This window comes from Dipodomys merriami, unplaced genomic scaffold (assembly GCF_024711535.1).
Source record: "Dipodomys merriami isolate MVZ:Mamm:240054 unplaced genomic scaffold, mDipMer1.0.p SCAF_10, whole genome shotgun sequence".
In the NCBI taxonomy this organism is placed as follows: domain Eukaryota; kingdom Metazoa; phylum Chordata; class Mammalia; order Rodentia; family Heteromyidae; genus Dipodomys; species Dipodomys merriami.
In genome coordinates this window covers 18772910-18799226 of record NW_027202271.1, presented here as the reverse complement: position 1 = coordinate 18799226, position 26317 = coordinate 18772910, and positions in this window count along the sequence as shown.

The following is a 26317-nucleotide window of genomic DNA, read 5'->3' as shown; positions in this document are numbered from 1 at the left end:
AGGCCGAAATTTTCTGAATAGAGACCCGGAAACACAACAAATCAAAGAAAGGTTGGACAAATGGGATTGCATAAGGTTGCAGAGCTTCTGCAGGGCAAATGACATAGCTAGCAAGATCAATAGAAAGCCCACCGATTGGGAGAAGATCTTTACTAGCCATACAACAGACAAGGGTCTCATATCTAAAATATACTTGGAACTCAAAAAATTAAACCACCCAACAACAAATCCTCAAAGAAACAACTGCCCAATAAATAAGTGGCTGAAAGACTTAAAGAGAAGCTTCTCTGAAGAAGAAAGAAGGATGGCCAATAGACACATGAAGAAATGCTCAACCTCCCTAGCCATAAAAGAAATGCAAATCAAAACAACATTGAGATATCACCTCACTCCAGTTAGAACAGCAAAAATCAAGAACTCTAACAACAACAGATGCTGGAGGGGATGTGGACAGAAAGGAACCTTACTTCATTGTTGGTGGGAATGTAAACTTGTTCAACCACTTTGGAAAGCAGTATGGAGGTTCCTCAAAAGGCTTCACATAGATCTCCCCTATGATCCAGCAATCCCACTTTGGGGCATTTACCCTAATGTTTACAAACAAGACCACACTAAAGCTACCAGCACAACTATGTTTATTGCAGCATTATTTACCATAGCTAAGATATGGAACCAACCCAGATGCCCCTCAGTAGATGAATGGATCAAGAAAATGCGGTATATATTCACAATGGAATTCTATGCCTCCATCAGAAAGAATGACATTTCCCCATTTGTTAGGAAATGGAAAGGCTTGGAAAAAATTATATTAAGTGAAGTAAGCCAGGCCCAAAGAAACATAGGTGCCATGGTTTCCCTTATTTGCAATATCTAGTATAGGTATGAGTCAAGCGGAAAAGCTCAGATAATGTGATGTTAGGAAAACGAACACTTAAATATGTATTTTAACGTTTTCGTTTCTTTCATGCATGTGTTTCTAACGCATTTATAAGATTATTTCTTTGTTGCTTTGTATGTCCCTCCCCCACAGTGTAACCCCCGCTTTCACTGTATTTGATGTCAGTATAACATGTGGAGGAGATGGGGACAAACAAGTCGTTTAAGGATTCAGGTGGACCTGTTGCAACAATGAGAAGTACAAAATGTCATGTCAAAACCAGCTTTACAATGTCACTGTGTGAGGGGGAGGGGGGTATCATTGGGTGGGGGGGAGGTGGGAGGCTGGGAAGGGAGGTGAAGGGTAAACAAAGGAGGAGGCTGCAATGCTTGGTAAGAAATGTATGCATTATCCTGCCCATGTAATTGTAACCCCTCTATACAGTATGTTCTCAAATAAAATTAAATTAAATTAAATTTAAAAAAAATGTCTACCACCTAGAAAAATATCCAAAAGAAAGAACAAAAAAGCACATCACTATCACTCACAAAATGGCAAACCAAATACATCATTTTCTCAATGCTAATGATGTGACTGCAGCTTCATCATCAATGTGGTTGTATAGCATGTTAATCCTCCTCCACTCTATCCTGCCTTTCTTCCACCCTTCCTGTCTTCTACCCTACTTTTCTTATTCGTCAAGTCTACTCAATCACAAATATTTGTCTTTCTTGTACACCTACTAAGCACTGAAGATATACACATTTCCTATATAAAGTGTTTTCTAACAGCTTCTTACTAAGAAAGACTTTACTCGTCCTCCTACTGTGTGTGCACTTCTTCACTGAGAAAACAATGTGACGCCTTCAATAACTACCACTATCCTCCTGGCATACTTGGTTGGAAATATGGTCTTACAAGGGCTTATTGTCGTAATATATGACTTTATCTGGGGTTTGACCACGTTGCATATTATGCAAATCACCTTTTGGCCAATTTATTAATTTAGAGAAGATAATTGTCTATTTCACTTTTTCTTCCCTCTGACAGATGAAAAGCTTTGTACTTTGTTGATAAATGATGAGTACAATTCTCCTGGTAGTTCTACATAATATCGCTGCTCTTTGGATTTCCAAATTCTACATCTCCAACATTCAGCAAAGCAGGCAAGCATACATTCTCCACCTACATCCATGCATGGCCTGACTTAAACACTGTCTAAGAATCCCTCACAATGTCTTATACAAGTTTAATGGGTTGTATAAGTACTATGAGATAAGTACGGATTTTCAAAGAAGCATTACCTAATAAATGGATATTCTTGAAAAAAAAACTCTGATTAGTTATAAGTGCAAGCATTGAAAGATACAAAGTATAATTTGCTCAAAGGAGATATCATCCTGGATAGCTGGATAGGCAGCAGCCTTGTATGGTTAGAGAGAGATAATGGATGGTGATCATATGATTATTAAAACATTCAGGTAACACATTAGTAACATTAACTGTAAGTGGTCTTCTCTGTTCTGCACTTGAGACCCTAGTCTTATTTTCTGTCCCTTGTATTAAACATGCATACAGACTTCCCCTTGATTTAATTAGTAGCCCTACTACTGCATTCTTGGTGGGAGTGTAATCTTTTCTGTCCCTTGTATTAAACATGCATACAGACTTCCCCTTGATTTAATTAGTAGCCCTACTACTGCATTCTTGGTGGGAGTGTAATCTTGTTCAACCCCTTTGGAAAGTAGTATGGAGGTTCCTCAAAAGACTCCACATAGAGCTCCCCTATGACCCAACAATCCCACTTTTGGGCATTTACCCAAATGATCACAAACAAGACCATACTAAAGCTATCAGTACAACTATGTTCATTGCAGCATTATCTACCATAGCTAAGATATGGAACAAAACCAGATGCCCCTCAGTAGATGAGTGGATCAAGAAAATGTGGTAGATAGATAGATAGATAGATAGATAGATAGATAGATAGATAGATAGATAGATAGATAGTAGATAGATAGATAGATAGATAGATAGATAGATAGATAGATAGATAGATAGACAAAAAAATGGAATTCTATGCCTCCATAAGAAAGAATGACATTTCCCCCTTTCTTAGGAAATGGAAATACTTGGAAAAAAAGATTAAATGAAGTAAGCCAGGCCCAAAGAAACATAGGTCCCGTGGTTTCACTTATTTGCAATAACTAATATATGTCTTGGACAAGTAGAAAATGTCAAAAGCTATATTTATATATATATATATATATATATATATATATGACCAGATAAGATGGGGTTAAGCAAAAAGAACCCCAAGATAGGGACACAAGTATTTTTTTTCTTTCTTGAAATTGTTTCTAACATATTTATAAGGTACCCTGTGGGTTTTTTTTTGTTGTTGCTTTGTATTTCTCTTCCCCACAGTAAAACCTCTGTTTTTACTGTATTTGATGTTGGTATAATTTAGGGAGGGTAAGGGAAAAAACAAATGTTTAAATAAGGATACAGGTTTAACCATTGCAACAATGAGATGTACCAGATACTATGTTGAAAAACAAACTTTACACTTGAGTCGAGGATAGAGGGAATAGGGGAGGAGAGAGTGTAGTTTGGAGCTGGGAGGGAAGATATGGTAGAGGAAACAAAGGAGGAGGCAACAATGCTTGGTAAGAAATGTATTCATTACCTTGTTCATGTAACTGTAACCCCTCTGTACAGTATTTTCACAATAAAAAAATAAAAAATAAAAAATAATGAAACTAATGTTTTTTTAAATAGTCTTTATTTTTCAAATAGTCTTTATTCCAAATAGTCTTTATAGTGTTTTCTGGCCCAAAAGAATGTGGTAAATGCACCAAACTTTTTTCTGCTCAGCCAAAACGTCTCCAAATACCTTCCCATGAAAGAGAAAATAAAAAATACCATGAGGTTAATACACAAGAAGGAAGAGGTCTTATTATTAAGAATCTCAATTCACATTAACAGCTCTGAAAGTAAATTGAATTGCAATGAAATCTAGAGGAATCTGTTTTGAATTTTAAAATAACAGAACATGGTTTTTTATCTAATATATTTGGAGATGCAACTTCTCCTCAACAAGGAGTAAACTGGGACAAGACAGAGTTTACCAAGGGTCCAGTTCCATAGTAATCGCTCTTAGAGTTTGGCACATGTGGTCTACCTCCTTTCAAAATACAAACAAAGCCCGTGCTTTCTCTCAGTCTGGGCTATAGACACCAGTAAGGAAGACTTCAGTGAGTTGCCAGGAAATGGAATATGGGAAAGAACCATCTTGTTCCCCTGAAGTTCAAACATTTTAATGGAATTCTGGACATTTTCCTACTGCCCATGTGCACAAGGTAAGTTTATCATTGTACAATTCTATTTCTCCATCGTTTTGCTTTGTAGATTGCCTGTGAGATATGTTATTTTATATACTTAGACTTCATAAGTTAGTGACCAACATGCATATGGAATGTAACATTTCATAATTAAAGTTACTTGAAAATTGGGTAGCAAAAGGAAATGAAGCAAGAATATAAAATGTACCTGGATATTGAAACTAACTCAAAATTATAACTTGGGAGTCCTTCACTTCAAACTATTTTCACTGCATTTGATTCCTGTGTTCTGTAATTTAGGGAGGGGAAGAGGTAGAGTGGAATGTTTAAATGAGGATGCAGGTTGACCCATTTTGACAATAAGATATACAGGACACTATGTTGAAATTGAACTTTGCAATGTCAGGGGTGGGGAAGAGTTAAGGAGGTGTGGAGAGAAAGGATGGTGGGGGAAAATCTAAGGAGGAGGAAAAAATGCTCGATAAGAAATGCCCTCATTAGCCTACTGATGTAACTGTAACTCCTCTGTACAGTATCTTTACTATAAATATAAATATATATATATATATACATATATATAGTCGAAACACAAATTTACAACTTTGGACGGTAGGGGGAAAGTGGGGGAGAAAGGAAGGGATGGGAAGGGGAAACAAAGGAGGAGGCAGCAATGCTTGATAAAAATTGTACTCAATACCTTGCCCATGAAATTGTAATCCCTCTGTATGGTATTTTCACAATAAAAAAAAGGAATTGCAATTTTTCCTCATCTGGAAAAAACATAGATATATTCTTCTTTTATTTATAGGTGAAATGTGAAGAAGAGAAAGTTAAGGATAGAAATTATCGAGGCTATATATAAAAATAGTATGAAGACATTCACCAAGAGCTATTGGACAACAGGTGCTAGAGTTAACCAAGAAACAAAAGTGATCAGATAAGCATGTGTGACTTGCCATGGTGAAAAGCTTTTGGACAATCAATACAGTCTGCAAAAATTGCATCATAGAACCCCCGCTTTCACTATATTTGATGTCAGTATAACTTGTGGAGGAGATGGGGAAAAAAAAGTCGTTTAAGGATACAGGTGGACCTGTTGCAACAATGACAAGTACAAGTTGTCTTGTCGAAAAGGAGCTTTACAACCTTGGTGCAGGAGGGGGGGAGGATTGGGGGGTGGGAGGAGGCTGGGAAGGGATGTGAAGGGTAAACAAAGGAGGAGGCTGCAATGCTTGATAAGAAATGTACTCATTATCCTGCCCATGTAATTGTAATCCCCCTGTACTGTATGTTCACAAAAAAAATTAAATTAAATTTTAAAAAATTGCATCATAGGCACTTAAAACAGGCCATATAAAGGATGGTAACCAGAAGAATGGGAGAGAGCCAATAAAGTGAGTTAATGAAAATTATGGTCAAGATACTTTATATCTACATATGAAAATAAACGAATTTGATTCAAATTGTTATATAAAGAAGGGAAGAAATGAGGAGAAAGGTAAACTAGGTGATTCTGATGAGGCTTTACTGTATGTGTATATAAAATATCACAATGTAACCACCAAATATAAGACTGATTTATGGTAATGCATGTTTTTATAAAGCCATTCCCCATGGCTATCGTGTTTTGGAGTCAGGTATGATGAAGTTGTCTGTACTCTTAGCAGCATCCTTCCTCCTACCTAGAACATACACATGTCATGATGTTAGGCGAAATGTACCCCAAGATAAGGACTCAAATGTTTTTACTTTCTAGCTATTCTTTCTAACATGTTTATCAGATGATTTCTTTGCTGATTTGTATGTCCCTCCCCCTCAGTATAACCCCTGTTTTCAGTGCATTTGATGTTGGTATAATTTGTGGAGGGGAAGGGAAAAAAAAACAAACTGTTTAAATAGGGATACAGGTGGACCCATTGCAACAATGAAACATACAAGACGTTATGTCAAAAAATGAACTTTATGCCGGGCACTGGTGGCTCACATCACACCTGTAATCCAAGCTAATCAGGAGGCTAAGATCTGAGGATCGCGGTTCAAAGCCAGCCCGGGCAGGAAAGTTCGTGAATCTCTTAACTTCAACAAACCACCAGAAAACCTGAAGTGGCACTGTAGCACAAGTGGTAGAGCACTGACCTTGAGCTGAAGAGCTGAGGGACAGCATTCAGGTCCAGAGGTCACGCCCCACAACTGACCAAAAAAAATGAATTTTACAGTAGGTAGCAAATACTCAGAAGGGATGGAATGGGGTCAAGAGGTAAGAGGAGACAAATGAAGAGTGGGAAAAAATGTTTAGAAGGTAATCAGTGGCCCATTTCAAAGTGTATAAGACCATGTTGTCTTGTCCACACATCATTTATCTTTAGTCTGACAACTCAGGAAAACTGCTTTCCCAGAATAATCATTGCCATTACTGGTCACATTCTATCTTCCCTCTCAAATATTTTTTACATTTTCTGCAATCTTTCAGAGAATGAGTCAACAGAGATTACATCCTGTGCCATAGCTATTGGAAACATGCTCCCTCTTTCTAAGACCTTTCCTTCCCAGCCACATTCCTCTCAGCTTCTATGTACATCCTCTATTTGATAAAGACCTCTAAGAAATAGCAGGGTAAGACGCACTCCTGATGACAAAGTTCATTTTGAAGCCTGATGACGTCCTCTTTTCTTACATATTGTTATAAATTATAAAAGGAAGCCTCTCACACTGAGTAATCAGATCTGTAGATATTATTCCTCCTTCCTTATCCAAAGGCTCAAAGCTATGAGACCAAATGTGAGGGTTGAGTGGTTTTAGTTTTGCTTTATTAGTTGTACCACTCCTGAGGCTTGAACGTTGGGCTTGAGCGCTGTCCCTGAACTCTTGTGATCATGCACTCAGTTTAGGCACAGCTCCACTTCTGGCATTTATGATAGCTAATTGGACAAAAGAGTCTTGTGGACTTTCCTGGCAGGGACTGACTTTGACCCTTGAGCCTCAGATCTCAGCCACATGTGTAGCTAGAATTACAAGCAGAATGACCAGTGCCCTGCTTTGAAGTTTATTGATGTTGTTTATTGTATATCTTCCTTTTCATAATATACAGTATCAAATATGTTACTAATATTAAAATAAGACCACTTTTACTAATCTGAAATAAAATGGAAAGAATCCTACAGATGTTTCTTATTGCAGAGGTATTGTATACAGGACAGGATGCTGTAATCATGATGACATTGGGGACTACAAGTGGGACATTTGTCCAATGCCTAGACCAATGTTCACTTCCATCTCTGACTTGAAAACCAACATTGTACACTGTAAGTTCCCTTATGGCTTCTGGGCTACAGTTTTCTGTGCATAAAAAAAAACAGGTGGATTAAATTTTGTGCTCATTCCTGACACAAAGAACTTCCCTGTATTCTTGGGCAAAATCACTGTTGATGCTTTACAGATACAAAGAGAGAAGATTTCATCTATGTATGTCTGTCTTTGTGACACTTGTTTTCCTCTGCATTGTCCCTTATTCTGCAAATTCAATGAGGAAGAAACAGTAGCAATATTAAACTTTGATTTTCTATTCTCATTCAAGTTAATATATAAATTTCAAAGGAGCCAGGAGGATGAAGGATTTCAGGTGTCTATTTTGACTGGATCCTTGGTGTAATAATGGCATTAGAGAAAGTTTTTTCTTAGCAGAAATTATTGGAAGAACAAAATACCTCCTTGTAGTAAGCAAACCTTTTATTTTTAGATGAAAATACTGTTATCTTTGGGAATTATTCGGAAACTGCAAATGGTTTGATAATGAGGTTTCGGCCGGTGGACTCCTTTCTCAGATATTAAGGAAAACTTTGGGAAGCTGAAACTTCATCAACACTGAGGTCCATTTTCCAATGCTGCATTCATCTCCCTTTATAGTTCAAGGTGACTGCTCTAAACTTAGTAACATGTTTAGTTGCTAGTCCCTATGCAGATGCCAAGACACTATGAACACAGTCTTCACCCTTATTACCAACCTCTTGATTATTTTTTCACTTTCAGACTGTCCTAAAGGGCTCTTTCAAGGCCATAGGGATAAATATGGGAATGAGAAGGAAAACATTTTCAACTTCCAGATTTGCTCTTCAGGACAGCCAGAACATCCTTTCATTTCATTTCATCCCATCACTCCCCATGCTGTCAATGTAGCTTCTCATCTCCAATCACATCAATCTTCTTTCAATGAAATAGTAATTCTGAGCACCGTCACGCATGCTTTTCCCTATCATGAATTTCTGGGAATTCCCTTTGTTTAGAAAATCGATTTGACACATTGACTTTTATTTAAACACCTCTGTGGTTTACTTATGTAACTGGCCTTTACGTTTGCTTAGCGTGGTTTTAGACATAATATGAGGGCTCTGTCATTTCTTTGCATAATCACACTAAATCAACATTTAATGAGGTTTCAATGTCCAGATTGATTCCATCAAATGCTTCTGTCACATGACATAGAACGAATTGTTCTTCTGGAATTTGATGAATAGAAATGAAAGAGTAGAAGGCAGCTCTGGTGCAAAGAGTTAGGGTTCAGTGTGGTTAGTGCTGAACTGCTGCTATCAAATAACCAAGGGCAGGTTTCTGGGGGTGACACAGAAAGCTCACAAAAAATCATCACCACACATGGTCACTCAGTAACCTGGATAAAGTTAGAATAAAAATTAAATTCATTTTAAAATATATCTACCCTTTCCTATGGTGCTTGATTTGGGAGCATGAGATCTATAGGATCATGCCAAGAGGTAAAAGCAAAGCAAGGCAGAACAATATTGCCACATTCTCTCACCAATTAACTTGCAATTAGCCAAGATGGAGACCTCAATGAACTGGGTGAGTGAAAGCCATGAACAGCAACAGAGTAAGAATTGCAGGAAAGTTCAACCCATTAGCAGAAAGAGGAGAAAGGAAAACCAATAGCCCATCCCTTGAGGAAAATAAAAATAAAACAGAGTAGGAAAATCTGGCATTGTCAAAAACCACAAAACAGCAAAACAAGCTTTTCTCTATGCTAAAGTTATGTTTGCTCCCTCATCATCACTTGGTTAATAAAACACTTTATGCTCTGAACATAAGGAAAACCTCTCTTGGGAAAATTTAGCCAGAAAGAGAATTTGTCTAGTTCAGTTGTCCCTCTGGAGAAATCAAGGACCTGTTGCCTGTTCAGTCTTTCACAAAAGAAAAACCTAACTCTCTGATTCAATGTATGGAATATTTCTATGATTTAGAGTTCTAAATTTTATATCTGTACCATCTGCATTTTATACCTCTAACATGCAGAGAGTTCACTTCTTAAACACATGTAGCTACAATAAAGGACCTAACCCAACAATAGAAATGTTCCTGGTGCAAACATACATTTGCTGTCTTTCCTTGGGAACAGTCCATAATAAATAGATACTGGGAAACATTTCTGATTAGCTCCAAGTAACAAGCATTGAAAAATAACAAGATCAGCCAGGCCAAACTGGGAATTATTCTGATATTAGGGGCTAGCAATGGCATTCCCAAAGGGAGCTGGGAAGGGGTGTTATACAGGATTAGGCCAAAGAGATAGTTTTAGAAATCAGATAATTACCCAATTGATTACCGAATTGAACTGTAATCAAATTTCTCTCTTCCTCTAATGGACAAAAAATACATTGCAAAGCCAGTTGGCATCTACAGTTTCCTCACCAGTGGCTAAACCCAAAAGCAAACCTTGTGACCATGGGCAGTATTTGCTGTTCCTGTGTTTGTTTGGTGGATTATATTTTGCCAATAGCAGTTGAGATATCATTTGGTGGATTATATTTTGCCACTAGCAAGTGAGACATCATCCTTTGTTTTTGTGAGATGATGACTGAATAGAAGCTTTTACGATGTACACAATTCCCAACTATCAATGCCGTGGCCCTCGCTGACTTGAGAAGTAAAGTGTTCTAAGCATGCAGACCTTTCCCTTTGTATTTATTTCTCTTGAGCCTACTATGACCGAGGACATGCACACAATTGCCCAGGTTCTTTTCCTTGCAATGCAAGGGACACACAAACGCATGGGACAGTGTCACCCCCTTTTCTATCTACTCAGGTGTCATTTTCAGAAATGTCAGTTTGGGTCACCTTATCTGAAACTCCTTCTCCATTGCCTTCCTCAAACCATACCATTCTTTTATTCCTCCTGCATAATTTCTGGGGAGGCCTTAAAATTTCAAATATGTGTGTAATTCCTGCATTCCCCTGTATTGCTTTACTATTCAGTATACTGATGTTTTTGAAAGTTTCTGTTTCTCTGTGTATAGAGTGTCTCTGTGCTTTGCTCAATGGCATTCCTCAAATATCTATCATTACACTCTCCATCAATAGGTGCTGAAAGAACTGATGCATATTTCACACTGATTCATGGACAGCCATGATGGTTATTTTATTATTATCTTTAAGTAGTCCATTTAGAGTTCTCTCCTCTTTCTCTTTGTCCTTAGGTCAGCAAATTACCTTTGTTAAATGCAATTTTAATAATGCTGCTTGACTTTCAATTGATGATGTTTCTACTTTCTACTTCTAGTTATGTAAGGAATCTCACCTGAACCGAGGTGCATATTAACCTATGTATTCTTCAAAAGTTGGTCACCAGAGTCTACAAAAGGAGTGTTTCCATCTATCATCTGTTAAATCTTCATTTCCTTTCTTTTCTTTTCTTTGTTTGTCATGGGGCCTGAACTCTGGGCCAGGGTGAGCTCTTGAGCTCAAGGCTACCACTCTACCATTTGAGCCACAGTGCCACTTCTAGCTTTTTCTGCTTATGTGTGTGATGAGGAATCAAATCCAGGGCCTCATGCATGCATGGCAAACACTCTACCGGTAGCCACCTTCCCAGCCCCTTAATCTTCTTTTCAGTGATTATTCCATGAAGAGTTGTCTTGGCCCTTAACTTTTCCTCCTTCAGCCATGCCTTTTTGCTTTTACAAACTCTCATTTAAAAGGAATAAGTGAGAAGAAAGAAACCATGCTGGGTTAAACATGACAAGTTAGATGTGTAGGATGAGCAAAACCTTATAAACGTATAAGTACAAACCTTAGGCCTCAGGGAAAAGATCCACAAAGCAAGTATGGGAATAAAGAGGACACACTTAAAGATGTTCATTGTGCAAGCAAACTCTGAGATGCTCAAATGTACTGTTAGGTCCGATTGGATCTGCTCAGCAGGTGGAGATGCAAAGAACAAGATCCAGAGTTCACATAGACAAGACAGTCAACAGCTGGGTTACTGAGCATGCAGTTGCACCTAACAGGGCCTCAGAGCATGGGCCTGAAACAATTTCCAGTGTTGGATATTATGAATTTTTCAGACTTTCATGGTGCTCAGTCAGGCAAAAGATGCAGTTAAATTGTTTAGGTAGATTTCTGTTGTAATATAGCATCTCAATCCAATGCTGGTACAAGTTCCTAGCTAAATATTAATACTCATTAGAGTTTGTTATTTTTTAAAAAAAAAGAAGCGAGTCACAGAAACCCATTATCTACCTATCTAAATATCACTACTTTCTCCTAACTCACCAATAATTGTGGCAAATGCTTTAAGTGAGAATTGTCAATAAAAAGAGAAAACAATTTTCAGTGTTATTTCAAGATAATAACGGAGTCCTTCCAATGTGGGTTTAGCACAAAAGACATCATTTTTGTCAAGATGAAAATCATTTAAGTCTCTCAATGAGATAACTGAGGACATACCATTTGAATGTAGAGATTTTCCTACTACTCAATTTTTCCATACAGAAATTCAGCATTGAAGTTGGGGGACCTAGTTGATTCTAAAACTGGGATATGATATCAAGTTAGGTTTTGCTTCCATATTGTTTTTATTTAACAGTTTCAATAATTTCAAATGTATGCCACTGAAGCATCAAGACCTACAGTAGAGACACCTGAAATGCTATTATGCCCATGTGTTCCCTGTTTCTTTTCTTTCCCTTTGGATTTTCCTTTTCTCAATGTATTTTTATTGTTCATATAAAGGTGATGTACAGAGGGGTTGCAGTTATATAAGCAGATCAATGAGTACATTTCTTTTGCCAATGGCAACCTTCCTCTCACTCTCTCCCAGTTTTTCCTCCCATTCTCACACATATTATATAATTCATTTTCAACTTACTGTCTCGCTAATACTACTGCTTCAGTATTCACCCTTTTGCACCATTTCTGTGGCCCCCTCCTGACTCTCCCAAAGACAAATAACTGAACAAACAAAACAAAAGGAAAGGTAGTGTCAGTGTCTCATAACCATAATCCTTGTTACTCAGTAGGCTGAGATCTGAAGATCTCAGTTCAAACCCAGCCAGGCGAGTACAGTCCATGAAACACTCATCTCCAATAAACTATTCAAGAAAAGGCTTCAAGTGGTGCTGTGGCTCAATTGGTAGAGTATTAGCCTTGAGTGGAAGTTAAGCGATAGCATGGAGGTGCTGAGTTCAAGCCCCAACACCAGCAGAAAAAAAGTAAACAAACCAAAAACTACAACAAAGGAAAAATCTTATTTCCATAAGTCCATTTCAATATAAATTATTTTAATGGTAACAGGAAACAAAGGAGCAGGCATCAATGCTTGATAAGAAATCTACTCATTTCCTTGCTGATGTAATTGTAATGACTCTGTACGATATTCTCACAATTAAAAAAAACTTATTAATAAAAAATAAAAAAATTGTAAGTTCTTAAATGCACACAGCTATTTTGCCCTTGTGATCCTCTTCTAAGAATATCTTCCTTTTATTTCACTGTGTGTGAATGCATACAGATCTGTATATTTTACCTTAGTCCAATGTGTTTGCTTTCATATCCAGTGTACTTACTTTTCGAAGTATAAGCACATTGTGGCTACCACAAATGAAAAAATAAAACATACAACCTTTGTTTCTCTAGTTCTGCTGAACTTCACTTCTTATGCTTTTCTCCAAATGTTTCCATTCAATACAGACAGTACAGTATCATTCATTCTAGTGGATGCATGGAATTCCATTGTGTATATCTCCCACATTTTCTTTATCCATTCATCAACTGAAGGGCATCTGAGTTGCTTCCATCTCTTGGATGTGGTAAAGAATGCTGCAATGAACATGGTTTTGTTGGTAGCTTTCATATGGCCTTGTTTGTGTTCTACTGGATAAATGCTGGGTTAAAGGGAATCTCTATAAATATTCTTTTGAGGAATCTCTTTACTCCTTTCCAGAATGGTTGGTGAACAAGTTTAAATTCCCACTGATAGTTTAAAAGACTTCCCTATTGGCCACATCTACAACAGCATCTGTAATTACTAGTTTTCTTGATAATGGTTATTGTAACTGGGGTGAGGTGGAAACTCAATGTTGTTACGATTTGCATTTCCTTTATGGACAGAAATGCTGAATATTTCTTCCTGTGTCTATTGGCCATTTTTATTTCTTCTTTGGAGAAGTCTGTCTTTAAATATTTATTAATTGGGCTGTTAACATTTTGTTATTTTATCACTTGTAGTCTCTCCATGTCTGTGCAGTCTCTTCCTCTCCCAAAGATAGCTAAACAAATGATACCAAAAGAAAACAAACTAGCATATGTCTGAGTCAAGCAGAAAAGGTCAGATAAGTTGATGTTAGGGAAATGAGCCCTAAGATATGTATTCAAATGTTTATTTCTTTCATGCGATGGTTTCTAACACATTTATAAGATTATTTCTTTGTTGCTTTGTATGTCCTCCCCCACTGGATAACCCCTGTTTCACTGTAGTTTGTCGGTATAATTTGTGGAGGGGAAAGGAAAAAACAAATTGTTTAAAAAGGGAGACAGGTAGACCCATTGGAACATTGAGATGTACAAGTCCTTATTTCGAAAACGAACTTTACATCTTCGATGGAGGACTGGGGGAAGAAAATTTGGTGGGTGGGGCAAGGAGAGAATGTGAAGGGATGTGAAGGGGAAATGCTTGATAAGAAATGTACTCATTATCTTGCCCATGTAATTGTAACCCTTCTGTACAGTATTATGAAAATAAAAATAAATAAATGAGCCAATAAGTAAAGAAAACAAAAGTAACAACAAAGACTATAGTATATACAAACAAACAAGACATAAAGAAAAGAAAGTAAAAACAAAGGCAATTATGCAAATATGTTATAGACTAATATTACGCACACACACAATCACATACACAATTGTTGGCATACGTTAATTCCCTTTCAGCTTCCATTCCAAGGTCTCTTCATTCCTGAATTAATTCCTTTTGCTCTTTCATTCTGTTTTTGCTAAAATTATGAGAATTAAGTACAGATCATAAATATGCTCTGTGCTCTACCATTAGTCTACCCACCTAGATCTCCAAGGACTATGATAGGAGAATATTTTGCCTCACATATTTTACATTTTAGCTTTTGAATAAACTGTGTTTGGACAGTATATATTCAATGTAAATTTTTTGTTGTTTTTGTTGCTCATAGGGTAGAAGATAAATTTTTATTTTTCTGCCCACTACTGTTTTTCTTTTATAGTGTTTGACACAGAACAATGCTCTACCTGTAGTGTCGAGAGAATAAATTGTTTCAATGAATGTGTTAATTTTTATTAATGTTAACTGTCAACTTTGTCTTAGATTTTGCTTTTGACAGGTGTGTGGCAGTTCTGGGATTGAACTCAGGGCCTGTGTGATATTGCTGCGCTTCCTTCTTTCAAGACTAATGGTATACTCCATAGCTACAGCTCCACTTTGACTTCTTAATAGTTTAGTGGAGATAAGGATCTCAAAGATTTTCCTGCCCAATTGTCTCCTGAGTACCTATGACTTCAGGTTGGAGCCATGGGTGCTTGATTAGATTTTGCATCTTTAAACTAGAATTGCTTAAATGCGGGGAGGTCAGATTTGATTTTTCTTTCATTAGTGCTGAAATCCATCTGCTAGATGAACCTCCACACATGTCCAGAAGTGAATTCACAGCTTGAATAACCAGGACTAGAAGGGTTTTTGAGGTTGCCAATCTACTTCAAATATTCTCTGCAAAAAGCTAGTTGACTGACAATGTTATAAACTTAAATTTTTAGAAGAAGTGGTTTATATATCAACAAGACTGGTTCTTGGACATACCAACTTGACAAAAGAGATTGTAACAATGAAGCTAAAAGTCCAGAGTAAGAGGTAGTGGGGGGAGTTTTGCCATCGAACACAAACATCCTTGAACTTAAATCTGTATAATCAGGATCAAGGAAGAGAACTCATGACCTTTTCAAAGGGCTTCTGGTTTTAATCTACTTTCCTCTGTTGACTCTGACCTAACTTCTCCAGGAATCACTCATCCAGATACTTAGATGGAAATTCCTGATTGGTGCACTCAACATATATAATCTAAGTTCAGAGTCCTGGTGTCAGTAGCTTGTCTTATCCTGGTACCAGAGTTACCTTCATTGTGATTCAAAATTTCAACTCAGAACCATGAAGTTCTTGGCATTCCTTGTAATACTGGGTGTTGCTGCTATCCTGGTTTCTTCTGGTAAGTAAAAGACTGTGCAAATACTTACTGTCTGAGGCAGTGACTTTGATATTTTCATGAAGCTGTACCTTCCTGACCTCTTGTTCAAAGCCTAGATCCATCTCCCTTCCAATTTTAAGCTATCATGACACTGGGTTCTGTTTTCTGAATTCAGGCAGATGTTTTCTCTGGATGAACCACACAGTCTAGTACCAATTATTATTATTATAAGGCCTTTTATTTTATTATAATCTTTTATTAACTGTCATAGGAGTTGTTATTTAAGAGTGAGCACAATATATCTTAATCAATGTCACTTCTTTCAACATTTGCACCTATCCTTCCCCTACCCACACTTTCCTTTACTTTTCTCAACTTTATAGAATATGGATCCAATTCTTGTCTGCATTTCCCCCTCCTTTCCACTTCACTCATGTTTTCCCCTATATGTGGAAGCTAGATTTAGCTTACAAAGTCATAAGTAAATGGCTTCGATGCTATGCAATTATATACAAACACAACTAATGAAACACAGTAGATTCACAGGACATCTCAAACTGTACAGTTCTTTAAAAACCCAAGTCAAAGTTCAGCAAAATAAAACACTAAAAAGTTAATACTCAGAAGGGATGAATTCGGGTCCATGGGAAAGGGGAAACCAATGAAGAAGAGGAAAAATGTCTAGAAGATAATCAGTCGCTTATTTCAAGAAGTGTAAGAGGACAATGTTGTCTTGTTTAGGTAGAATTTGTCTTCAGTCTGACCTCTCAGGGACACTGCTTTTAAGAATAAAAATGACCATTACTACTCACAGTTAATCTTCCATCTCAAATGTTTTCTTCTTTTTTTTAATCTTTAAAAGAATGTCAACAGAGACTACATCAGACACCATAGTTACTGGAAACCTGTCCTGCCATTCGAATTCTTTTTCTAAGGCCATTTCATTCCCAGTCTCCTTCCTGACAGCTTCCATGTGCATATTCTATTTTATATAGGCTTCTAAGAAAACCCAGGGAAAGATGCATTCCTGATAATCTAGTTCACTTTGAAGCTAGGTAATCTCCACTTCCTTACATATTGTTATAAATTCTAGAAGCAAGCCTCTCTCACAGAGTTATCAGATCCATAGTTATTATTCCTCTTTCCTTAGCCAAAGGTTCAAGGCTGTGAGGCCAGACATGAGGGGTTGAGTGTGTTTTGTTTTTCTTTATTGTTTGTGCCACTCCTGGGGCTTGAACTGGGGCCTGACTGCTGTCCCAGAGCTCCTATGATCATGCACTCAATCACTTGAACCACAGATCCACCTCTGGCCTTCACGGTAGTTAATTAGACAGACGAGTTTCATAGACTTTCCTGTCAAGGCCTCACTTTGATCCTTGATCTCAGATCTCAGCCACCTGAGTAGCTAGAATTGCAAATAAGAACCTCCAGTGCCCTGTTTAGGGTTATTGTTGATATATATATGCATATATATATATATATATATGCATATACATCTTTGAATAATTTGAAGAAAGAATTTCCTGGCTAATGTCAAATGTAAAGCAACTTTTACTGGTTTAAATTAAGATGAAATGGATTCTATAGTTGTAATTTAAGGAGGAAGATTTTAGTACAACAGGATGTTGTAATCACGGAGACAGTGATGCCTAAGGTGTGCTGCTACACCCCGGGCATTTGTCAATGTTCACTTCCAATCTCTGAGTTGACAAACAAGGCTGTCCACTGTACCTTCCCATATTCCTTCTTGGAAACATTTTGTCATGGAAGAGAAAATAGGAGGATTTGAACATTGTACTATCTCCACAGTCAATGTCACTGCCCAAGGAGAGAGGTTTCCATGTATTTGTCTCTCAACAAATAACATGGCACAAAGAATGGGGAATGATGGGCATTTATAGGAAGGTCAAAGATGTGAGTCACTAAACAACGGGAATGCAGAGATGAGTTTATAACAAAACAATGTGTGCGCAATACTGAGCGGGACACATGTTATTATCTGAAGGAGAGAGAATGCTGTACCTGACAGAAATATTTCAAATCTTCCTCAGATGAGTCCACCACAGATGATCCTATTGAGGATGCTTCTTATACTGACATATATGGTAAGATGATTGCCTATCTTCTCTGTCAATGTCACTGCCCAAGGAGGGAGGTTTCAACATATTTGTCTCTCAACAAATACATGTGACAGAAAGAATGGGGAATGATGGATGTTTATAAGAAGGTCAAAGATGTGAGTCACTAAACAACGGGAATGCATAGCTAATTTTGTAACAAAATAATGTGTGTCCAATACTGAGTGGGACACATGTTATTATCGGAAGGAGAGAGGATGCTTTACCTTACATAAATATTTCAAATCTTCCTCAGATGAGTCCACCACAGATGACCCTTCTGAGGATGATTCTTATACCCAAGACGTATATGGTAAGAAGATTGCCTATCTTCTTGGTCAATGTCATTGAACAAGGAGGGAGGTTTCCATGTATTTGTCTCTCAAAAAATAAATGTGACAAAAAGAATGTGGAATGATGGATGTTAATAGGAAGGTCAAACATGTGAGTCACTAAAGAACTGGAATGCAGAGATGATTTCATAACAAAATAATGTGTGTCCAATACTGAGTGGGACACATGTTATTATCTGAGGGAGAGAGTATGCTTTACCTTACAGAAATATTTCAAATCTTCCTCAGATGAGTCCACCACAGATGACCCTTCTGAGGATGCTTCTGATACCAAAGATGTATATGGTAAGAAGATTGCTTATCTTCTTGGTCAATGTCATTGAACAAGGAGGGAGGTTTCCATGTATTTGTCTCTCAACAAATACATGTGACAAAAAGAATGGGGAATGATGGATGTTTATAGGAAGGTCAAAGATGTGAGTCACTAAAAAACTGGAATGCAGAGATGATTTCATAACAAAATAATGTGTGTCCAATACTGAGTGGGACACATGTTATTATCTGAGGGAGAGAGGATGCTGTACCTGACAGGAATATTTCAAATATTCCTCAGATGAGCCAATCACAGATTACTCTCCCGTAATTGCTTCTTATTTCCCAGATATATAGATACACACACACACACACACACACACACACACACACACACACACACACACACACACACACACACACATAGTGAGAAGATTTCATTTACGTGAGCCTTTGTTTTGTGTCAATCTTCATACTTATATCTTCTCCCATTTTTCCTACCTCAGGAAATGCTATGGGGAAGAAAGTGTAGCAGAAATAAACGTTTCCTTTCTTCCTATGGCTCCCTTAACTCCTTCTGTTCTGATTCAAGTTAATATACTAATTTCCAAGGAGCCAAGAGGTTGAAGTTGATTGATTGTTAATTTACACTGTATCCTTGCTGTAATAATGGCATTTGACAAAGGTTAACCTTGGTAGAAATTATTAGAAGGATAACCCTTCTCCATGTTTCATGCAAACATTTTATTTTTAATTTAAAACCCTGTTATCTCTGGGAATCATTAAGGAAATACAAAAGTTTTGATAATGAGACTTCTGCAGGTAGACTCCTCTGTGAGTTATTCAGGACAACTTTGGGAAATTGGAACTTCATCAGCACTGAAGTCCATTTTCCAATGCTGCATTCATCTCTGCTTTCCTTTCAAGGTGACTCCTGTAAACTAAATAGCATTTTGTATTTGCTAGTCTACATTCATATTCCAAGATTCTGAGAACACAGACTTCATGCTTATTAACAACATCTATACATTGTTTTATTTATTTTCAGAATATGTTAAAGATATATTTAACAAAATATGGTAAGTCTGTGGGAGCCAAAATGAAAACATTTTCATCATCAAGATTTGTTCTTCAGGACGGGACCTAAACTTACTTTCATTTGATTTGATTCAACCAACCCGAACCTATGCACTTGTAGCTTCTAATCTCCAATCACATTAATCTGCTTTCAAATAAATAGTAATTGTGAGTTTCATCATACATGTTTTTCTTTATTATGAATTACTGGACTTTACATTGCTGAGTCAATCCATTCTACACAATGACTTGTATTTAAAAACCTCTGTAGTTTTTGGTGAACAGGACTTTACATTTGCTTGCTTTGGTTTTAGAAATCACACCATAGCCCTGTCCTTTCTTTTTTTGTTGTAAATTGTAAAGATTCTGTACAGAGAGGTTACAGGTACATGAGTAACAGAATGAGTGCATACCTTGTCACACATTGTTACCCTTTCCCTTGTTGTCCTCCCACTATCCCTTCCCTCCCCTACCTGCTTTACTCTTCCCCCACCACCACCCAAAATGTAAAGTTCATTTCCAATATATTGTCTTGTGGGTATCATTGTTGCAAGGAGCCATCCTGTGTCTTTGTTTCCCCCTTGTTGTTGTTGTTCCACTATGCTTTCCCTCCCCACCTCCCACACTCCTACCCACCTCTCCTACCCAACCCCTGCCCAAAGTTGTAAAGTTAATTTCCATTTACTGTCCTGTGGGTATCTGTGTTTGAATAGGTTATCCTATGTTTCCTTATGCCCCTTCCCCTCCTCAGATTAGAAAAATGTATATTCAAGATGCAGGGTACCAAAATCAAGTACAGTGACAACAGGGGATATGCCTTAGGGGAACAAACACACAAAGGAAACAACAACAACAACAAAAATCACATAGTGCATTTAAACTGATAATAATAAATACAGAACACTTGTGTCCATATCTTGGGGTTCAGTTCAATTAGAATCATCATATATGGTCATATGTACAGGGCTTTAAGCTTTTCAGCTGATCTGATAAGCTTATCCTATATGTATACAAACAGGATTCATGACAGGGATGCAAAACTGGTTCATTATATGCAAATCAATTAATGTAATTCATTACATCAACAAGAGCAATGATAAGAAACACATGACTATGTCAATAGAAGCAGAAAATGAATTTGACAAGATCCAATGCCACTTTATGAAGCTAGGAATCCAGGGAACATTTCTCAATACAATAAAGGTTATGAATGACAAACCTACAGCCAGCATTATACTTAATGGTGAAAAGCTAAAGCCATTTCCTCTAAACTAAGAAACAAGACAAGGATGTCCACTCTCTCCACGCCTCTTTAACTTGCTATTAGAATGCCTAGCTAAAGCAATAGGACAAGATACAAACATAAATTGGATCCAGATAGGGAAAGATGAAGTCAAACACTCCCTCTTTGCAGATGACATGATCTTGTTTTTAAAGAACTCCATGGACTCCACTCCCATGTTACTGAAGCTGATCTGAAATGTTGGCAAAGTAGCAGGACACAAAATTAACCCTCAAAATTCAATGGCTTTTCTTTACGCCACTAATGAGAAGAGCACAGCTGAAATCAGGAAAGCAACTCCTTTTGGAATAGACCCACAAAAGATAAAATACCTAGGAATTAACTAAAGAAGTGAAGAAAAAAACAACATCTAGTGTTCAGACAGAGCAGACAATTAGGAGCCAGGCTGCACTTCTGAGGTCCACAGGCACAGGACCAGCAAGAAATATGGGGCTTTAATCTTCTGAATTTTTCAGATTTTCATGATGCTGACTTGAGCAAAAAATGCAGGTAAATAGTTGACATAGAGATCTGTAATGATGTAGCTCATTCCTATGGTGGCACAAGTTCCTTGCGAAGACACTGCCTCACAATTGTATTTCGTTGCTGCTCTTTTTTTTTTCAGAGTGGCAGAGAAAGCCACCTCTTTCTCCACTTGATGCACCAACAATTCTGGCCAGTGCAATCAGTGAGAATTGTCACTCAAAGGAGAATCCAGTATTCAGTGTTATTTCAAGATGATGACAGAGTCCTTCCAACGTGGGTTTGGCACTAAAGAAATCATTTTTGTCAACATGAAAATCATATCAGTCTTTAAAAAAGAGAACTTATGACAAACCTTTTGAAGGTAGAGAATTCTCTCCTACTCCATCTATAGCTTAGAGATATTAAGAATTGCAACTTGGAAACTTGGTTGGTTCTAACACTGAAGTTATATTGAGTTTGGTATTGTTTCCTGTTGTTTTGCCACAAAGGAAAGTGGTTCTAAACATAGAGCAGGGACGCACCTAAAATGCCACAAGACATATAAGTTCCCTGTTTCTTCTCCTTTCCTTAGAATGCTCTAGGCTATCAATCATCAGGTGTGAGTTTATAGTTCCATTGCTTCTATTTTCTTAATGTATTTTTATTGTTGTTGTAAAGGTGCTGTACAGAGGGCTTGCAGTTATATCAGTCAGATAAAGGGGTACATTTCTTTTGGACAATGTCACACCTTCCCTCACTCTCTCCCAGGTTTTTCCTCCCATCCTCACCCACATGTTATAGAGTTCATTTCCACCATACTTTTCACTGAATGCTACTGCCATCATTTCTGTGACCCTCTCCTTACCCTCAAAGACAAATAAATAAAAAACAAAACAAAAGGAAAAAGCCAATAGTCATTGTCCCATATGTGTAATCCTAGCTACTTTAGGATTTGCCATTCCACTTCAACCTTCTATTATTCATCATTATTTTTTTTGTTCTTCCACTTCCAATTTCCTAACTGGTAAGAGTTTTCTTTCTTTTTCTCTCACTCTCCCCTTCTCCATTCTCTCCACATTATACTACTACTCCATCAGAGCTGACCTGTATAGTTCTATACACAGAGTAAGGCCTCCTTCTATGTTTGTAAACAATAATGTCAGGAGTTAATAGATTAAATGACTTTCCAATAATATCTGAATAATCTTTTTCTAATATCAACAAGTCTCCCAAATATACTTATCTATAACTTCTTTTTCTTATCTTCATCTAGATCTCTAAGATACTCCGTACGTAATCTTTCTTTGAATTATTTTCCACCTCTTGCACTGGGTAACAAGGTCTTTAATCTCCTCATACTACATACACCCCTACCCTAAGCTGTTCTTACCCTCATACCTTAGTTCTCTTCTGAACTTAAATTCATTTCTGTCCAATCCTAACCCTTCACTTCTCCATCTACTCCAGTCCATTGATCCCTATTGGATTATATCTGACACAACTTACAGTTGGTTCTATCTTTGACTACAAAATTGGTTCCATTTGACTATTTTGAGTACAAAGACTCCATCTTGTTATCTCTCAGGAGCAGACTACTTATCAGCCAAATCCAGATTGCTTCAATAGTTAGGAAATGGAAAGGTTTGGAAAAAATTATATTAAGTGAAGTAAGCCAGGCCCAAAGAAGCATAGGTCCCATGGTTTCCCTTATTTGCAATATCTAGTATAGGTATGAGTCAAGCGGAAAAGGTCAGATAATGTGATGCTAGGAAAATGAACCCTTAAATATGTATTTTAATGTTTTCGTTTCTTTCATGCATGTATTTCTAATGCATTTATAAGATTATTTCTTTGTTGCTTTGTATGTCCCTCCCCCACAGTGTAACCCCCGTTTTCACTATATTTGATGTCAGTATAACATGTGGAGGAGATGGGGACAAACAAGTCGTTTAAGGATTCAGGTGGACCTGTTGCAACAATGAGAAGTACAAAATGTCATGTCAAAACCAGCTTTACAATGCCGGTGTGGGGGGGGGAGGGGGGTATAATTGGGTGGGGGGAGGGGGGTAAAATTGGGTGGGGGGAGGGGGGAGGCGGGGAAGGGAAGTGAAGGGTAAACAAAGGAGGAGGCTGCAATGCTTGGTAAGAAATGTATCCATTATCCTGCCCATGTAATTGTAGCCCCTTTGTACAGTATGTTCTCAAATAAAATAAAATACAATTTAAAAAAAAAAAAAAAAAAAAGATGTCCATGAGTTAAAACCAATATCAAAAGAATGAATGGTTTGAAGTCATGACCTCTTCAAATAGTTGCTGACAAAGCTCTCGAATTTCCAGTCTTCCTTGTACCCTTATCTTTCCTGTAGCTACTCTGTACATATAATACTAGATCTGGAGTCCTAGTATCAACATCTTGCATTCTCCTGGTACCACAGTTTTCTTATGTGTAATTCCCAATCTTCAATTCAACACCAGGAAGTTTAGGACATTCCTGGTATTGCTTGGAATTCCTATCATCCTGCTTCCTGGTCATATGTAAGAGTAAATAAAAGTAAAGTAGGGAGAGAAAAATGGGAGGGAAGACATTATCAAGATGCATTAAACCTACAACCTGATTTCTAGAATTGAAAACCTCTTCGTTTAACTACCTAATAAAAATTTTTAAAAGTAATTTTCTTTACTTGGTGCTCTCCTATAACCAAGTAGAAGGTTTTCTATTGGACCAACAATTTCACAAAATAACACCATCAGAGAAGGTCACCTATATAGAATAACAACAACACTTCAAATCAAAAATTTCTAACACTGAGGAGTTCCAGGAAGATGGTGGAGGAGAAGCTGGAATCTGAACAAGCTCTCACATAGAAAGCAGTTTTAGAGTTCCAGTGAACAGTCCTAAGCCAGAGAATCACACCAAGTGTGCCATCACAGGACAGAGAGTTAGTCAAGAGAGGGGAAGCCAAGGAGACACATCTGAGCGCCTGCCAGCAGCTGCCGCTGCGGCGGCAGGGTCACGGCGGTGACCACCGCCGCGGAGTCATACCTGAGACACAGAGAGTCCGGGACGAAGGAGCCAGACGCAGCGGACGAGCGGATTCTACTCAACACCAACAAGAACCAACAAGGAACGGACATCTTCATCCTGCAGTTTGCAGACCAGAGACGACCCAGGATCCAAGACTCGGCGTGAGTACAAGCCCGACGTCCTCACTCCTTCTCAGGGAGCAGAGGAGGGAAGGCCACCCCTCCCCCCCCAGCACCGGTGATCTCCATCTTGGATACTGACAAAGCTCGGAGGATCTGCTAGCTCCAGCTCAGGCCTTGGAAAAAAACGAGTCATTTAGCAGGTCACAAGAACTTAACGGCGAAGTGACCTGCCAGACTCAGCTCCATCCAGGGAAAAGTCACCCAGCTCAGGCGCCAGCCATTGGAGTGGCTTGCCTCACTGGGTAACCAGAGCCAGAGGCTGCCCCTCCCTCTAGCAGCCTCCACAATCAATTGAAAAACAGAAACCCTGAGAATGGCTCCAGGCTGGGCGCTGTGAGCTTTATCACAAAATAGCCCCAGGGAAAAGCTACTGTTTGTTGAAAGGCCTCAGCTCTACCCAGAACCTAGCCTCATCACCGCATCCCCCTCTTTTGTGATTCTCAAAGCAGATCACCCTCCCAGAAAACCAACCTGGGAGGGGGATCTCAAAATCTTGGGTAAAGCAGAGCATTTTTCTGCCTCTTCCAACAAACCGACTTAAGAAACCAATCAAGCCACAGGACCTCAAGCTGACCAGAGACTCCAACAAGAGACTGGTTACAGACAAAAGGGAGATACAGGATTCTTCCTACCCCTCCCCCCCCCAAAAAAAATCAAAAAACTTTTTTTTTAATTCTTCTTCTTTTCTTTTTTTGTTTGTTTTTTGTTACCTTATATATATATATATATAAATATTTTTTCTCTTCTAAAACTTTTATTAATCTTTAATTTTTGCCTCTTCTGAAAAAATAAGTGTTTTCCAGTAACTTTTATTTTCTCTCCTCTTATAATTTTTATTTTAGGAATATGTGAATGAGCGTTTTCCTTCCTTTTCTTGTCTTCTTTCTCTTTTTCTTTCTTTCTTAATTATCTTTTTGTTTTTTGTCTAGCTCTACTGAACTTCTGATCTTTTGTTCTCCCTTTCCCATCCTTAAAGTTTTTCACATCTCCTCTATGTCCCTCCCTTTCTCTCAATATATTCACATTCCTCTCTAAATACACGGTCTTTTAATCTCTATAATAACATTAATCTTTACATTTCTATTTTTTTCTGGTCTCTTTTCATTCCCCTTTCCGTCTCTTCCTTTTCTCTCTCTCTCTACTTGCATCCTACCCAACCCATTTCCTGCATTGTGATTAGGACATAGTTAACTCTCCCTGTGCCTCCCCACACCAATCTATTCCTATTTTTTACCCACATCTCTCCCTAATCCTAATAATTTCTGGTTTTCCAAATTCTTTTCTGCGGTTCAAAGTCCTTTAACATATAGTCGTTTGATGTTGAATAGATGTATCTGTTGAACTAGATTGTGTCTGTAGACTATTGACTGTACAAATGCAAACTTTGGTTGATGGTTGCCTTAAGATAGTGTTCCAGCACAAAACTGGTGCTATCTTCATCTCAAATGGGCAGAGTAAGCCAGAAAAACACAAGAAAAATGGCAAATTCGGGTATTTCAATTCCCAATCTTGATAATCAGGGATTAGAACAGATAATGAATAATCCAGAGGAGAGTTCCCAAATAGCTCTACAAGCACTACTAGCAAACATGATAAATGAGAAGTTTGACAATGTACAAAGGACTCTGTATGAGTGTGATAGGGAGAGAGAGGAGGCATCCCAGAAGTTTATACAGGAATATCATAAGCGTGAGGAAGCTACTCAAAAACTAATACAGGATTTGCGTGAACAACTTGAGAATACTCAAAGAGAAAGGGAGGAATGGCGTGAGCAGGCTGAGAACACTCAAAGAGAACTGCAGGAATCCCACGAACGCGAGGAAGCTAATCAAAGAGTAATACAGGAATTGAGAG